A 17,706-nucleotide genomic window follows, 5' to 3' on the forward strand; every position below is an offset into this window, starting at 1 on the left:
AAATCACGTAGTAGAAATTGAAGAAGAAGATTAAACGACGTACTTATTGATATCACGTTTCTTACATGTGTGTGTATAGAACGCGTGTGAAAAATGTGAATATTTTCGAAGTTATGGAGGCTGAAAGTTTCCCAGTTACCGAATGAACGTATACATATATAGCTATGTAGACAGATATACATAATTCGAATTCCATTAGTTACGAAGAATTTACCCCCTCGACGTCTTTTCCAGTAGCGAGGTGAAATTACGTTTTGGGATCCTTCCAGGTAAACTTGGGCCATATGATTCTAACAATTTACTGGCGGATCATGGTTTTATGACTGCCATTAGGGACGGTTCTGTAGCTAATCGTACGAGCCATAAATACCAAGTCGAGAATAAGTTTTTTACTTAATTCCTCTGACGTTGGCAAATAAACTTTTCTCATTTTGGCTTGGACGATTCGTTACAAAGAACGTGAAAAAATGATGTATCAGAGATATAGTTTGTTAAATTTCTTCGATTAAATTGATAACATTGAAACATTTGTCGTTTAAACGTCTGTTAATACAAAATGAAATAAAACAAATAATTAAAGAAATTTCACAATTTAACAGACAAATTTAATTTGGAAATGAACGAATTAATAAATTTATAATAAATAATTCCTCGCCGAAAGGATTGTTCAAATACATATTTAATGCTTATGGATGAAAAACACAATCCGAAGAAACGAAATGAATAACGTTATCGTTTAAAACCCTAACAGTACGCATCAGATATCATCAAAAACAGGTCTGAATACGCTTCTATAAACGTGTCCTAATTAATTTCACTTCTGCCCAATTACTGCCAAACTCCCTTCCGTTCCATTACCCGAGAATCAGCTTGATTAGAGCTTCATCGATCCTGAGATTCGGTTATCGAAGATCTTTCTCGGTCGTAACCTCAGCCAAATCCAGACTATGGTTCAATCAAGCGATTGACCAGCTAAACTCACAGTTATGACGGTCAAACCGAGAATGAAATCCCACAGTGCACACCGGTATTCGCCAATGTCTATCCAACTCTTTCTGCTACCTTATCGAAACATACGACAAATGTTTTAACAACGTGTATTTTTCTTTCCAATAGTCACGTAAATATACAGGGTGGTTGGTAACTGGTGGTACAGGCGGAAAGGGGGTGATTCTACGCGAAAAAAGAAGTGGAAAATATAGAATAAAAATTTTTCATTTGAGGCTTTGTTTTCGAGAAAATAGACTTTGAATTTTCGCTCGGTACGCATCAGTACGCACTTTATCACGTCTCGTTATAACGGATCTCACTGTAGATCGTTGTCTCGATGGAAAAGTTAAAAAAAGAAAACAAATTTTTTATTCTATATTTTCATCCCCTTACCGCTTGTACCACCAGTTACCGACCACTGTATATCGACGATAAATCGTAGATTAGAATTTGTGATCGTGAAAGTTTTTCAATTCGAATATTTCTTTCGTAGTAATCGATTGTTCGATGTTGGGAAGATGGTGTCACGTAAAATAACACAAAAAAATAAAAAAATAACAAATTTGAGATGAAAAATAAAAAAGGAACTTTATTTTTTTTCTAACACCTGGTTTACAATTTACTTCCGAGCTCTAAGCGTGACTTTTCAAGACTGACTCTTACAACTTGACTTCCAGTCGGATTCGGTTACTTTTCTTTTGTCACCCCTCAATATCCCCACTGTCCTCGAGTTTGTTAGGCGACCGCGACCGTTGCCACGCACGCCATCTTCTAGAACATTCGGCGGAAGCACCGTTGGGATATTGATGATTCATTAGGCACTTCGCTTCGGCGATATACATTGTTGCCAAGTGCCGTCACATTTTTATCTCCGGTTTTGAACTGTGCCAGTCGTGACAATGGTGAAGGCGTCGATTTGATGTTATTTAAAGCCGAGGCTAAATTATGGCAGTTCAACGAACGAATCCGTACATCACGTTCAAAGATATCTCGAGTGACAATAAAATTGCTTCGATCGTTACTTTCCATCTGAATACAGAGATTTTATAATAGCGGCCGGAAATGTATCTCGCCGATATAATCCAACTGGATGTAAAATGTAATCCAACCGGGGATGTCGTGCGCACTCTCAGCCAGGGATTCTCTAAAGCGAGAAAAGGAACGCGATATCCAAAGAGCTGAAGGTGAGCAATGGTAACTGAAGAGGACTGGAGAATGCTTTGATGTTTTCGTCCAGAAATAATTTACTGTTTCATCCTGTGAGTTGCAAACATTCCCAGGGACACGGTGAACTGTCATCGCGATGCTGCAGGAGCTGAATAGTTTATGATCCTCGTCAAAGGAGCACGAATTCCTTTTCGCGAAACGTCTGTTCAAGGTACGAGTTTTTCAAAGCACGTTAGAGTGCACGATGGAGAAAAAGGGATCGCTTTATCTTTCCTTTCCAATTATTCTGCCCTCTGTCCGGTCCTCGATCGAACACAGAGAAATTCTGTTTTTTTTTTTCGTGGAATTATTTAGAGCCGAGAGAAACGAAGTTGTAACGATTATTATTGATTTCAGTTTAACAACGATGGTTTAATTTTATCATAGTTGTTATCGACAATTGAGAGGAATAGAATCGTAACGATTATCAACGATGATGATTAAATTATAACGATGATTCGATATGATTAGTTTGTTAGTGGTTGTGTAATTTTATCATATTTGTTATTGAGAACCGAGAGGAATAAAATTATAACGATGATTATTATCTTTAGAGTATTCGCGTTTGTTTAATTTCATTTGTTACAGCGAACCGAGAGCAATGGAATTGCGACGATTATTATCATCTGCGATTACCAATGATTATCAATTCCAGCATGTTAGTAATTCTGTAATTCCATTTCATTATTTTTTCGATAATGTAGATGTTTTTAATTGACCAGGATATTGTCACGTAAAATAACACAAGAAAGTAAAAAAACAAATTTAAGATGAAAAATAAAAAAAGGAACATATTTATTTTTTTTCTAACACCTGGTTTACAATTTGTTTCCGAGCTCTAAGCGTGACTTCTCAAGACTGACTTTTACAACTCGACTTCCAATCGGATTCGGTTATTTTTTTTTTGTCACCCCTCAATATCCCCACTGTCCTTGAGTTTGTTAAGCGTCCGCGACCGTTGCCACGCACGCCATCTTCTAGAACATTCGGCGAAAAGACCGTTGGGATATCGATGGCTCATTAGGCACTTCGGCGATATACATTGTCGCCGAGTGCCGCCACATCTTTATCTCCATCATCAGTCCATCGGATTTGAAGTGTGCCGGTCGTGACAATATCCTGGCTAACAATAATCCATAAAGAAGCTATTATCGCAAAAGAATTTCTTTGGCAAGTGAAAATTGACCGATCGGGGAAATAAATTTTCAGAGATCCTGTAAGTCGATAACGTTTAGAAGAAAATTTCTATCACCGATGATCGTCATAAGGATTCGGAAAGATATAAAATTATTCAAACTGAAGAACAAAAATTTCTACAGTTGATAATAAATAGCGAATAATAACACAAAATGGAAATAAAAGTAGCGAATTTATTATACAAATTCACGATAACGTTACGGATGGTTGGTTATTTACTTGATGAAGTTACATTGCTGTCAAACTATAATAGAAGAAGTTATTACATGTATATTAACGTATTGTAGTATTATGGACGAAAGGCCTAAGAGATATCGAGTGAACCATAAACAATGTCGCGAGAAAGCCTAAGTGTCGATAGGCCCAACAATGTGTAACATTAATCCACATCAGAGACTAGGCCACACACCGCGGGCAAGATGGCAGCCAGATGTCTGCACTTCCTTGGCGCGTATCCTCAATAGTCTTAAGGATCAACCATGGGTCTTGGCATTTTTATAGTTAAGATCCTTCAGACCAAATAAGTATCTTTTGTTTCAGTTTTCCTTTATATTTATTGTTTGTATTGTGAATTGTGGATCTTTGAAGCCAAAATAATGTTATAGGAACACTAAATTTATACTTGGGATTAATATTAGAATAGTAATATAGTTATTTTATGGATGATTTCTTATATATTCATCGATACACACTTGCACGCGTCTCAGCACTTTCTTCTATACCCGACTGTTAACCGACTGAATAGTTTACATTCATCTGTTTTCGAGACGCCGCGCACACACATACCTCCACACACTGATACCTGATTTTTTTATTAACGTGGAGGACATCCGCACGAACACCAGGTCGCTTCTGCGGAAAAGCGGCGTGGTAGTGCCGGACAAAAGGGTGGTGCCAACGGCGCACAGAAGTCCTAAGGGGCGATCACCCATCTTAGTACCTGTCCGTGTCGCGCACTGCTTAACTCTGGCGATCGTGTGAAAACCAGCATTTTTTTTTTTTTAAAGTTTATTTACCAAGATACAATTTTTAATACATATTGGGTATTCACAATAAACTATGAATTTCGATAAGGTGTGTTAGGCAAAAGTACCGATACGCGACGGTACAACGTAGCCATACTATATTATGTGTCGGCGTTTTACATTTTTTGTGTTTTAAATCTATTCTTTGGATTTAAGCCGCTGGGGAGCGGAGCTTTTATGTAATTTTGTTTTTGGTTGATTGTTTTGTCCTGAAAACTTGGCCGCAAAACAGGACTCTTCGGTAGTCTACATTTTGGGCGCTGTATGCCTTTGGGGGGGATAATAGGGAGGGGCGGGGGAGGGGGATATCAAATAGGTTTATTTACAATATTTACAGATTATTTACAATTACACCTGTGTTATACGGTGTCAGAGTTGTGATGAAAACCAGCATTTTCAGCGCGCTTTCGTCGTTGGCACATACAAGTATCTCTACTACGCATTTAACCCAGTCCAGCACAGAAAATTATACATATCTCAACAGTTTGCTACGGGTTGACACGGGAAAGATAGTTTTCCTCATGTTCGGTATCTTCCGTTAACGACTTTCTCTCGAGGGCGGCTAAAACTCTTTCTGGTACACCAACCTTCTTATTATCCAATCGGAAGCGGTGTCTACTACCCTCGCTTTCTTAACCAAAATAGTCATCAACAAATCCGATGGTCCCGTGTCCTTAGACACACCCACCTCTAGCTTTCCTCAGACACAGTATCGTCAGTAAAACTCACTTATTCTCGATCCTTAGAATAGTCTACGTATCTTTACCGGTTTCTACACTTAGACCAGTCGCGTACTTGATCAGTGTATACTCAATTCTAAATATTAAGTGAAAAATAAAGTTTAATAAAATACAAAGTTAATAGTTGTGTTACGGCTCAGCTATCTTGTTTTTATTATATAACCCTCAAGTTTACGTGACAGATGTATCGTCCTTCGATCGAATAGTTTCGCGGAAAAGGCTTGCGTGACTCTGGCCACGAGCGGTTGCGAAACACGTGTGTGGTGGGGGTAAGATAAAAGACAAAGGAATGCTAAGGGAGAAAGACGAATTAACAGTCAGTGTGAGTCGAGAAGTCGGAGAGTGTCAGTTGAGAAGCCAGAAAGTGTGCATCGAGAAGTCCGGGAGATAGTGTTGCTAGTGATAGTGTTCGATTTTTTTTTTTTTTATTTTACGTGACACTAGCGTTGCCGGGAGAGTGTGGTCCGAGTGAGAGAGAGCGCTGGAACCGTGGTGACGAGAGTTGCAAATTAATTATTTAGTTATCTTAATTATAGTACGTTATTGTATTTAGTTCGCGTTAAATAACCATCGTTTCCTGCTTAACCAACACCTGTTTTATCCATTTTAAATAAATTAATAAATAAAGGTCCTACAGTATATTTCGACAAAATAAATATAAAACGTTAAAAAATATCTGTCCATTTGATTGGATCTAAAAATTTCAGGACACGTTCGAACATAATTGAGAATTAATTTATAATACGTGCTTGCACATTAAATGCGGGAGCAGAGTATATGGTTGATTTTCGCGTCGTAGTTCGTCAAACAAGATCATGTCACCGCTGGCAATTCGTCAAAGAAATGACGAATTGCCTCTTGCCAACAGAATGATCGATCGAAGTAGTTTGATTAAAGAGGAAGATCACCTGTCCGAATTCGTTTACGTGAAGGACAAACTTCCATTTTTAATACATCCCAAGTTGAGACCGGATGGAATCGGCAAAGAAGAAATAGTAATTCTAACACCGAGAGCAAGGTCTCATAGTTACACACACGTAAACCTCCATTAATAGATTTTTCCAACAACGCTCTTAGCTTTCTTTCCTCGATAGGATGAAGCTTCGCTACACCGAATTGTGGAGAACGTGAATCCAGGAGAAATTGCGTTACATCGTAGAAAATACTGAAAAATGATATCTTATTGATTGAAAGAAAATTTATTAAATAATATTTCTCGTGAGGATTGTTATTTAAAAATTTCATTTAGAAAAACACAAAATTATAAGAATCACGTGCTCGAATTAACGATATAATAGTTACTAAGGATAATGACAAATTAATAAAATAAAACGAAGAAGATTAAAATATGAAATTATTATACAATATTTATTCTTATAATTATTGTGCAAATATGAAACGATATCTACAATGACAATCTATCAACAATTCCAAATTTTTTATTCGATATTTCTTCCAGATAACTATTATTATAAATATTTTACATATTCTTAAAAATATCAAATTAATACGATATTAAAGCTAAAAATATCTCTTTTCTATATCTGGATCAATCTTCGAAGTCACTGGATTATTAAATTAATATAAATTTCACATACTATTATTTGTAGATCATTCGAAGAATGGATACTAGATGAAGAAGAAATGTTATATAGGTCGACTGCTAATAGCAATAATAAACTGGTAACAGCAAAATAGTAAAATATAAAACTAGTAAGAGTAAAATCCGAACAGAATACAGAGCGTTGAGTAGACTAGTCGTTTTATATACAAGAGGGATTAACACGGTTAGATATCGTACACGAAAGAAGGAGAAACACCGGAGTGCTGAACAACGTCGTTTAATGGTATCTAGTATCTGACCAAACGGGAACTCGCGCTACTTACTCGCCAGACTGCGGTAACATTGTTGCGTCTGATACAACATACGCTTTTCTACTAGCTCCTAAGTTGCAAGCCTGAGAGGAGCGGTCCTTCGAATTTCCTGCTCTCTTATGGGAATATGGGTAAGATATAAAATTTCGACTTGTCTTCGCAGTTTAAGAAGACATTTTCTCTTTTATTCTCGACAGTGAATCTGTTAACATAGATCGTTATCCAATACCGAATCGTCTACACTTAGATTGTGCTTCGTTTAATTCTTCAACAGATGCAATTTTTTTATTACTATGAGCATTATATATATATAATATTATTATAAGCATTTATAATTAGCAATTATAATATACGAGCATTATTACAATATTTATTATAATATTAATTTATGTAGCAAAACAGTTAACGGAAATAGGTTTTCAGGGACTCTAAAAATCAAGAATATTAATCCTGAATGATCTAATTAATCCTAATGAATATATAAAATGATCTAACTAATCCTAATGAATATATAAAATGGTCTAATTAATCCTAATGAATATATGAAATGATCTAATTAATTCTAATAAATATAAAATAGTATTATAATAAATATTGTATTTTGTATACCATATTATTTACCAATGCCATGTATTTTACATAACAGAACAATTAACGAAAATAGTTTTTCAAGGATCCTCCTAAAAATCAAGAATATTAATAACGCAGGAAGAAAATTTAAATATCCGCGATTTAAAGAGCGAAAAAGTAAAACTATTAAAAGCAAGTTTAACGTTATTAAAAGAAGCTTCTTAAATTTAATAAATTAAAGATCTCGCGATTGTATCATTTTATTCTCGTTTTCTTTCAACATGCTGATAAGAGCAATTCCATCGCATTTTCACGAATTAAATTTGTCTATCAGGAAATCACTCCGCCTTCTTTCGGCTCTGGCAGAACGAAGAACGATAGAAACGTCGAAAACCGGTCGGCAAGCGTGCATAAAACATAAATAAAATTTAATCAAAGTCCCCAGGTGGTAACGCCGAATCCTCGAAAATGAATTCCATTCGGGACAAGATCCTCCTCTCGATCCGCCTTCTCCATTCCCGATTAACACCCCCTCGTAAAAATTCCAATATCGGCTAGCTTCTACGACGACTACATGTCGTCCAACGTCGAAAAATCTCTCATGATTTGGCATCGATACGGAATCGTCTCGCGATTTACATCCACCGGACGTTTTTATTAAAAGATCGTAAAAGACCTTCGTGCAGTTTTCTCCATTCGTTAACCTCGCCGATGTACAGGGTGTTCGTTCGAAAACCTCACGTCCGATTATCTGGAAAGTTACGCATCTTAGGAAAAGACGTTTGAAAGAAAAGTTTCGCGGTTTCGAGCGGAAAATTATTCGAAGGTTTATTTATTTTTTTTTTATACGTTTTCTTTACGGATTTTTATTCCGCGATTAAAAGGAAGAAACTTTTTTTATCGGACTTCATTTTGACAGATATTTGTCGAAATAAAATGTTATTTCACTGTTTGTTACGTTCAAAGGAGAAGAAGGAAAATTATTTTTTCCCGAAACACGTAGTTTTCGTGATAATTGCACGCCATCTTTTCAAACGAACATCCTGCAGGTATGCCAACCGTCTAAAAGTATTCAGACATCTTTCTTAATTTTGGCAAAGTGTAACTTAATGACTAATTTCAGGGATAAAAATATCCAACGATTTTGTTCCTTGACCGCGTGTGAAAGCATTCGTTCATATGGAGACTCCGCAGATCCTTGGATACGGAGATCAAAAAATTCAAAGGTATAGCATTGAAAGAACGCAGATTCCAACGTCCACGATCCACAGACTTTGATTATAATCTAAAACCAAGAGACTTCGTAATTACAAGGGACCAAATACTACTAAACGTGAATTATCAAAAATCAGAATTCGTAATATACGACGCGAGGAAATTCATTTTGCAAAGCTAACGCAGCAAGAAAATCTGTACCCGTAACAATCTTACAAAATCATCTTACTTGTTAATTGTTCGAAAAACTGCGTTCCTTGAATCATATTAGATTCGATCGTATCTGTTATCGTTAATAATCAGCAATAATTAATAGTAATTAATAATTTTCTACAGTTCGATTTTCTATTTTAATTCCGCTTAAAACGATATTAACAGATACAGCGATTATTCGCTTAGTTTCCGTTTCCTTCGTCGCGTCCACGGAAATACAAATTAGCATACAATTACGCGGTCTACTGCTGCAAAGTTTGCTACACGAACCAAACGAGAAGGCGCACGAAATCAAAGAAACCAGAAGAAAATTACATCTCTATCGTTGATGGACATTGAGGACTGGCCAGCATCCAAATATCGAGCGTAATAAAAGGTCGTATTAAGCGAACATGCTCGAAGAAAGTCAGGGACGTTTCTGCGAACAAAGAACGATCTCTATCGATCCACGTTCGAATGGATGACCGGCATCGAGACGAGATTCCGTGAAACCACAATGAGGTAGTTACAACGGTTCGAAAAGTCAGCCAACGATTTCCCTTTTATTTTTCTCTATCCTCCTCTATCCTTCGCTATTCGTTTCTTCTCTATTTCTTCTCCTTCTTCGATACTGTATTTCGATCGTTTCCCTCGAATCGCTTATATATATCGTTACCTCGAACGTACAAGCCGAAATTTAATGCGTTCTACGAATTTATCACTTTGCTGGCCGAGACAGCTACTTCGAGACTGCACAACGGGAGACAAGCACACGCCGGAGAAATATATTTCTGAAGCCCCGGAGGCGAGGTATTTTTGTTTTAACCCGTTTCCTTCGCCGGTGTGGCGGTGTGGCTTTTATGCTTTATGCGTGGCCTGTACGCGGCAGCAGTGTCGCGTACCTTTGGAATTTTGATAAGTCGTGGATTTTGGAACGGATGTTTCCCGCTTATTTCGCTTTTGCGCGTGATGCAACGGTTTGTTGTTCGAACGGAGAGGAATCTCGCTGTTGCGATTTCAAATCGAGGGAATTGCGACGGATGTCTTAACGGTGTTTGCTTTCCTCTAGTCATTAATTAGGAAACTCGATAGTTTGCCCGAGTTTTCTCTATTGGGTAAGAGTAACGTTAAACTAGTTCTTTAGTTCGTGTGTCCCATTAAAATGTAAAAATATGAAGCGTAAAATAACGCAATAGTACGAAGTATTTGCGAGGGAGAAGGTGAAGTTAGTTGTCGCGTTTGTTTGATTATAAAAATTATAAAAACGTAACGTGATAATAGGAAGTATTTGTTAGGAAGAATATCAAATTAGTTGTTGCTGTAAGATTCGTTTGATTATAAAAATTATTGTTGCGACACTCATCTAACTAGCGACCAGTCACAACTGATCGGTTGGTATCGCGAGCCTTGAATGTTATTAGCGTCCAAGGTGGAGGATTATAATAAATGTACAGAGCGAGTTTTAGTTCACCTTATTTATTCCACTCAATACTCTGAATACAACTGTCTTTAAGTTCACTGGGTTCCACTTAATACTCTGAATACAACTGTCTTTAGTTCACTGGCTATCCTGTTAAATATAATGGTCACTGACTGAATACTGTTAAATGTTGACTCTTAGAATACTGGTGCAAAAGTGACTCTTGGTGATGTTGCTGTCGTAAAAGTAAGTTCGTGGTGGGCGTGTCTCAAGTCTGTTCCTAACTGATCATTGGGTAAAGACGTATGTTTGAGGATGGGCTGGCCGCCTTCATGGGTCTTTTCCGTGAGGTTCTAAAGTACCTTGACTGTACAATAGGCCCACTGTTTATGATGGGTCCGCACTAGGGTAGCCAATTACCAGGCGGCCACTCCAAATCCCGAACAATTATAAAAATGTAACTTAATAATAGGAAATATTTGTTAGGAGGAATATCAAATTAGTTGTTGCATTTGTTTGATTATAAAAATTATAAAAATGTAACGTGATAATAGGAATTATTTGTTAGGAGAAATATGAAATTAGTTGTTGCATTTGTTTGATTATAAAAATTATAAAAATGTAACATGATAATAGGAAATAACTGTTAGGAGGAATATCAAATTAGTTGTTGCATTTGTTTGATTATAAAAATTATAAAAATGTAACGTGATAATAGGAAGTACTTGTTAGGAAGAATATGAAATTAGTTGTTGCATTTGTTTGATTATAAAAATTATAAAAATGTAACATGATAATAGGAAATAACTGTTAGGAGGAATATCAAATTAGTTGTTGCATTTGCTTGATTATAAAAATTATAAAAATGTAACGTAATAATAGGAATTATTTGTTAGGAAGAATATGAAATTAGTTGTTGCATTTGCTTGATTATAAAAATTATAAAAATGTAACGTAATAATAAGAATTATTTGTTGGGAAGAATATCAAATTAGTTGTTGCATTTGTTTGATTATAAAAATTATAAAAATGTAACGTGATAATAGAAAGTATTTGTTAGGAAGAATATTAAATTAGTTGTTGCATTTGCTTGATTATAAAAATTATAAAAATGTAACGTGATAATAGAAAGTATTTGTTAGAAAGAATATCGAATTAGTTTATTAATTCCTGCCTCTGTTTGATTATACCAGCCTGTATTGCAAGATAAAAATATGAGGTATGACGTAACGTAATAATATGAAACACCTGTTAGGAAGAATATCAAATTAGGTGCTGTGTTTGTTTGATTATAACGTGAAAATACGAAGCGTAACGTAATGTAATAATACGAAATATTTGTTAGAAGGTATATCAAATTAGTTTATAAATTTCTGTGTCTGTTTGATTATATCGGCCTGTATTGTAAGATAAAAATATGATGTATGACGTAACGTAATAACACGAAACACCTGTCAGGAAGAATATCAAATTAGTTCATAAATTTCTACGTTTGTTTGTTTACAAGATAAAAATATGAAATATGGCATAACGTAACGATATGGAACATCCGTTAGGAAGAATATCAAATTAATTCATAAATTTCTGTGTCCTTGAAATATTTGTTAGAAAGATTATCAGATTGTTTCACGAGTTTCTGTATTAGTTTAGTTATAACGAGAACCAAAGGTATGAAATTTGTGTTTAAAAATTGTTTAAAAAGTTTGGAATTATTATTTACGATTCTCTGTCATCTTCGTGATAACATTTTAATATAAATGATCATTGCAAATGGGCTTGTAACAACACATTTTAAAGCTTTCCACAAAGAGTAGCTTTTACACGTGTGATACATCAAATTTGTATAAATTCGTTGTACGATACCACACAATAGCCAATAGCGTGTATATTTTTCTATATTTCTGTACACGTGAAAAATTCCTTATTTAAATGTAACGCTTCTGGAATGAAAGGAGTATCACTCTCAACTACACACGTATAACATACATATCGTAGCCTCCATTTTATTCCAGCAAAATTTTCTATGTATTATTCATTAAGCACGCATATCCGCCACCTAATAGCATATTTTAATCTTCGTTTTATTCTAACGAAGCTTTCTATGTAATTATTCGTTAAATGCATATATTTGCCGCACGTATAATGCCATATTTTAATACTTGTTTTATTTTAGTAAAATCTGTTTATTACACATTACGTACACGTATTCAGTGCGCGATAGCACATCTTAATTTTCATTCTATTTCAGCAACATTCTCTACGCAAAATATTCATCAAGTACGTACTAACATGGTCCATTAAAGAATATATATTCGTTGCTATATGTATGCTATAGCGTAGCAACATTTTCTCCGGTATTCAGATGGCAAATTCTCGGCAGGAAAAGTTGGCGTTAAAAAGAAACTAAAACGCGAACAGAAATTATCGAGAGCATGCCAAATAACTTAGCGAACGATGCTATTATCGAAATTTCCTCGGCTCCATCGAAACGAATTCGCTTTCGTAAATTCGACGAAAGCTTTGCGAACTGGCGGAAAGGCAATACGTTTTCACTTTGACGCGGTTTTATCGATAGCTCGACAGAAAGCTGCAGGGAAACTCGTAAACTTGGCGATGTCGGTTATCGGGTTTAAACAGCGTTTATCTCGTTTAATCGACGTTTTAACGGCCGGCCAGCCAAGCATCGAATTATCGCGTGGAAATTGCGACTCTTCCGAACGAAAATAACGCCTGGAGCCTCGGCTTTATTAGCCTCGCGATTTCCTCCGACTCGAAATCGAAGAACGCAGGTCCGTTTATTTCGTTCAGAGGCAAACGTACAGGTCACCGGTCACGTTTATAGAGCGTTTCGATCCGACCGTTCTACGAGCCACGAGTATTGTTCGTTTCATAATTGACGAAGCAATTTTGCGGATCGAGGCAAAGCCTCGATTGTACGAAAAGCCTCGACCGTGAAACGAGGACAAAGCAAACGAAACGAGCTCCCCCATCCAGATCTATGGGGCTGTCACGTAAAATAATAAAAAGAAAATAAAAAAAAGAAATTTGAAGTAAAAAATAAAAAAAGAAACTTTATTTTTCTAACAATAATCCACTTAACAATCCACTTCCGAACTCTAGGCGTGACTTTCCAAGACTGAAGCTCTTACAATTTGACTTTCGAGGATCCGATTACTTTCTTTTGTCATCCCTCACATCCCCACCGTCCATGCATTTGCTAGGCGTTCGCGACCGTTGCCACGTGCTCTTTTTTCTAGAACCTTCGGTGGAAGGACCGTTGGGATGTTGATGGTTCATTAGGCACTTCAGCGATATACATTGTCGCCGAGTGCCGCCATCTTTTTCTCCATCGTCAGTCCATCGGATTTGAAGTATGCCGGTCGTGACAGGGCTATGGTTTTGTCGCCTGGTTTTTCCAAGCAAAAGTTTGCTTCGAAAGTAGTGGTTAAGATCGTGACATCTAATTTTATGCGAATTTAAGATTATTATCTTTTCGTGACTGATTCGTCGACCTGACAGTGGTATAAATTTTAAATTGTTGTTTTTGCATTTAATTTGTTTGCCTGTGTATAGCGTAGATTGTAATCGATGATTCGGCAAAAGTCAATAGGATTTGTCAGTAACCGGAGACTTTCGATGATTTTTTGAATATTTTTGAAATTATTCGATCGAATTGATATCGAGTTTGAAATCATTTTTCCGCCTGTAATTCGTTTAGCTATATATGGCGTAAACTTTAATTAATTTGTCCGTGGTTCGATGTAACAGTTAATCGAATTCGTTGTCTCTTTCAAGAATTTTCGACGATTTTTTCCAGTAACGAGCTTGTGATAGATTTCTAATTTGGATTCTCAATCACTTTTTGGGATTAATTCACTTTTCCAATGTATGGAATAAATATTAATGTAATTTCTCTCCTACGTAATATAAGGTATAATCTGATTTTTGTGTATTTCGATGTATAAATTAATTAAATCTGTTGGCGATCATTGGCTTTTCAGAAACTTTAATCGGTTTGCGATACTGGTATCCAATTTTGTAATAGATTATTTCCCTGCAGTCGGTGTGAATTTTAATTTATTTCCCTATGAGCAGTACGAATTTTAATCTATTTTTTTCTGGTTTGTTGTAAAAATTGCCACTTCCACCACTTTTCCGACTGTGCTTTCCTCGAAATCGGTTAAACCGATTTTGTTTGCTTCAAAACCAACGGTCACAAACGAGATTCTCTTATCCAGAGATCAAGTAGCATTTATTGTGACAAGAATATTCTTTTAAGATCACCGAATATCTGATGTATAAGAAATTTTTAATAAAAGCATTCTCGCAAGCTGTTATAATAAAATCAATTATCTTCGATTGCCTTCCAAAATTAATTACCTTCGATACGAAAGAGGAGAATCAAATTTAATATAATCGCAGTATCTTTGAAACAGGAACGAAGTGTAATTAAGTTGAATTAATACGTGCATATTGCACAGATAATAACCATAGAACACTCAAGGTACAGCGGTACGCTTGGTCGAGCGTAGAATAGCTTTTTCCTTCTTATAATACCTGTTCCATTCCATTTCATTCCATTTCATTTCATTTCATTTCATTTTATTCCTCCAAGGTCACCGATCAACGACCCAGAAGAATTATTCTACGATCTTTTTAACAGCGTTCCACTCGAGAAGAAAGTGAAACAGTCGTTTGCGCGTAGACGCGTAATCTTTGCCTATTTCTGCGCGTTTCACCGACAGCAACGACCATCGTAACATAGAAAGCAAAACAGCGAAGACAGAATACGAGAAACTCGAGCGCTTTGTTACGAAATAGCCTCGTAACGTTCGAAATTGCACGATCGCCAGGCTGGCGACCGTAAAAAAATCTTAAAGGGCGATCTTATTTTTAACCGACTTTTTTCCCTTCCTATTTCACGAGCATTTGTTCCGTCGAACTTCACGAGTAGAAGCGTAATTTACGAAGTACAACAACAAGAAAAAGTACAACGGATTCGAGGCGAGTTTTCAAGATCGTAAACCACCGCGCTGTTCCTGTTACCGAGCAATTTACATTCGCATCATTCGTCGAAGTATCTGAGAGTATTCGCCATATAGAAAGCTTTTATACGCATGTCGTACGCGTTACGTAAAACGTTCTTAAATTTCATTAGCACTGTAATTTACCGAATGTCCAGCTGGATAAATTCTAAACTATAAATTAAATAATAATAAAAAGAAAATTAGCACTGTTAGGAGTCACGACTGGCGTGATCACGCATGTCGATCTGTGAAACTAATCCAAAGAAGGGTATAGAAATCGCAGTTATTAATACAGAAATGTATGGTTCCTCTGGTTTTATCAATTAATCGACAACTTTATTTGTCACGATACGTGTTTGTGATTTTGAAAAATATATTGAATTTTTTCTAAAAACCCAGAGAACACCGTCTTGTAAAGACTGACAATGGACCGAATTATTATACATCGCTATGATTTTCAGTTAGCCGATCGGCAAAGAAAACGACCAGTCCTTAACAGACTGGAACGTTCAATTCTAAAAGGATTGGTCAATATTTAACGAAAAATTCGTCGAAACGATCACGATCGTATAAAACTGACATGTTAATAACAACAATAATAATACGTTTTGTTGAGATATGTATAATTTTCTGTGCTGGACTGGGTTAAATGCGTAGTAAAGATACTTGAATGTGCCAACGACGAAAGCGCGCTGAAAATGCTGGTTTTCATCACAACTCTGACACCGTATAACACAGGTGTAATTGTAAATAATCTGTAAATATTGTAAATAAACCTATTTGACATCCCCCTTCCCCGCCCCCTCCCTAATATCCCCCCCCCCAAAGGCATACAGCGCCCAAAATGTAGACTACCGAAGAGTCCTGTTTTGCGACCAAGTTTTCAGGACAAAACAATCAACCAAAAACAAAATTACATAAAAGCTCCGCTCCCCAGCGGCTTAAATCCAAAGAATAGATTTAAAACACAAAAAATGTAAAACGCCGACACATAATATAGTATGGCTACGTCGTACCGTCGCGTATCGGTACTTTTACCTAACACACCTTATCGAAATTCATAGTTTATTGTGAATACCCAATATGTATTAAAAATTGTATCTTGGTAAATAAACTCTAAAAAAAAAAAAAAATGCTGGTTTTCATCCGATCGCCAGAGTTAAGCAGCGCGCGACACGGACAGGTACTAAGATGGGTGATCGCCCCTTAGGACTTCTGTGCGACGTTGGCACCACCCTTTTGTCCGGCACTACCACACCGCTTTTCCCCAGAAGCGACCTGGTGTTCGTGCGGATGTCCTCCACGTTAATAAAAAAATCAGGTATCAGTGTGCGGAGGTATGTGTGTGCGCGGCGTCTCGAAAACAGATGAATGTAAACTATTCAGTCGGTTAACAGTCGGGTATAGAAGAAAGTGCTGAGACGCGTGCAAGTGTGTATCGATGAATATATAAGAAATCGTCCATAAAATAAATATATTACTATTCTAATATTAATCCCAAGTATAAATTTAGTGTTCCTATAACATTATTTTGGCTTCAAAGATCCACAATTCTCAACACGTTTATCGATAATACGAATAATAGCAATAACAATAATATGTTTTTTATAACACCATGCTACTCTGCATTCTTTACAAACTTGAATCTTTTCCAGCAATATTTTCGAATTACCAAATCACGTGCCGAGCTGCTCGATAAAGTGGATGCAAGTAAGTGGAAATCTAAGAGTAAATGCCTGCGCATAAGGGAAACGAATTGGAAATTTCTCCGATCGCAATTCGCGTTACGTGACCGTCTACACAGTATTTCATGGAAATTTCTCCAGAGACCCGGATGCACAGCCAGGACGAAGACGCCGAATCCAAAGATGATTCTACGCGTGTCCCCGAAACATCACGATCCGTCTTGCTCGGTGGACAAATTTTCCACGTTAGGTTAGGTACGTAGATGCCGGAGGGACCATCCCTGAGAACGTCGACAACGTGTTTCGTGTTGAGATTTGCAAAAGTAGAAGTCGGTACACCGGTTGAAACACCAGGATAGAAAGAATAAATTTCTTATGAATATTTACAACAGCGTGTGGAGATTTTTAATCTCGTCCGTAATCTCCGGCTCCTAACGAAGAATTCTTATGAACGTGTACGTCTAAAGAAAATGAAATTTTACAGGTTTTTAATTAGCGGCTAAGCGCTTTCGTAAGTGAGTTTTTGTCTTTTGAGAGAGTATTTTTGCCCACTCATCGGCCATC

General features: G+C 36.5%; 2 protein-coding genes and 1 long non-coding RNA gene across 4 annotated transcripts in view; 1 reads left to right on the forward strand and 2 right to left on the reverse strand.

Annotated features, from left to right (window-relative positions):
* LOC138181434 (three prime repair exonuclease 2) overlaps positions 1 to 17,706 on the reverse strand; it is a 227,381-nt gene that overhangs the window by 32,816 nt on the left and 176,859 nt on the right. The window lies entirely within an intron of this gene.
* The window catches only part of LOC138181415 (dipeptidase 1), a 247,882-nt gene that overhangs the window by 26,612 nt on the left and 203,564 nt on the right, over positions 1 to 17,706 (reverse strand). The window lies entirely within an intron of this gene.
* The window catches only part of LOC138181489 (uncharacterized), an 88,080-nt gene continuing 76,774 nt past the window's right edge, over positions 6,401 to 17,706 (forward strand). Inside the window, exon 1 of the long non-coding RNA XR_011173521.1 lies at positions 6,401 to 7,164. This is a non-coding gene — a long non-coding RNA (uncharacterized LOC138181489). The remainder of the gene's footprint in view (positions 7,165 to 17,706) is intronic.

Source organism: Bombus flavifrons, chromosome 1, assembly GCF_040668555.2.
Source record: "Bombus flavifrons isolate JBK064 chromosome 1, iyBomFlav1_principal, whole genome shotgun sequence".
In the NCBI taxonomy this organism is placed as follows: domain Eukaryota; kingdom Metazoa; phylum Arthropoda; class Insecta; order Hymenoptera; family Apidae; genus Bombus; species Bombus flavifrons.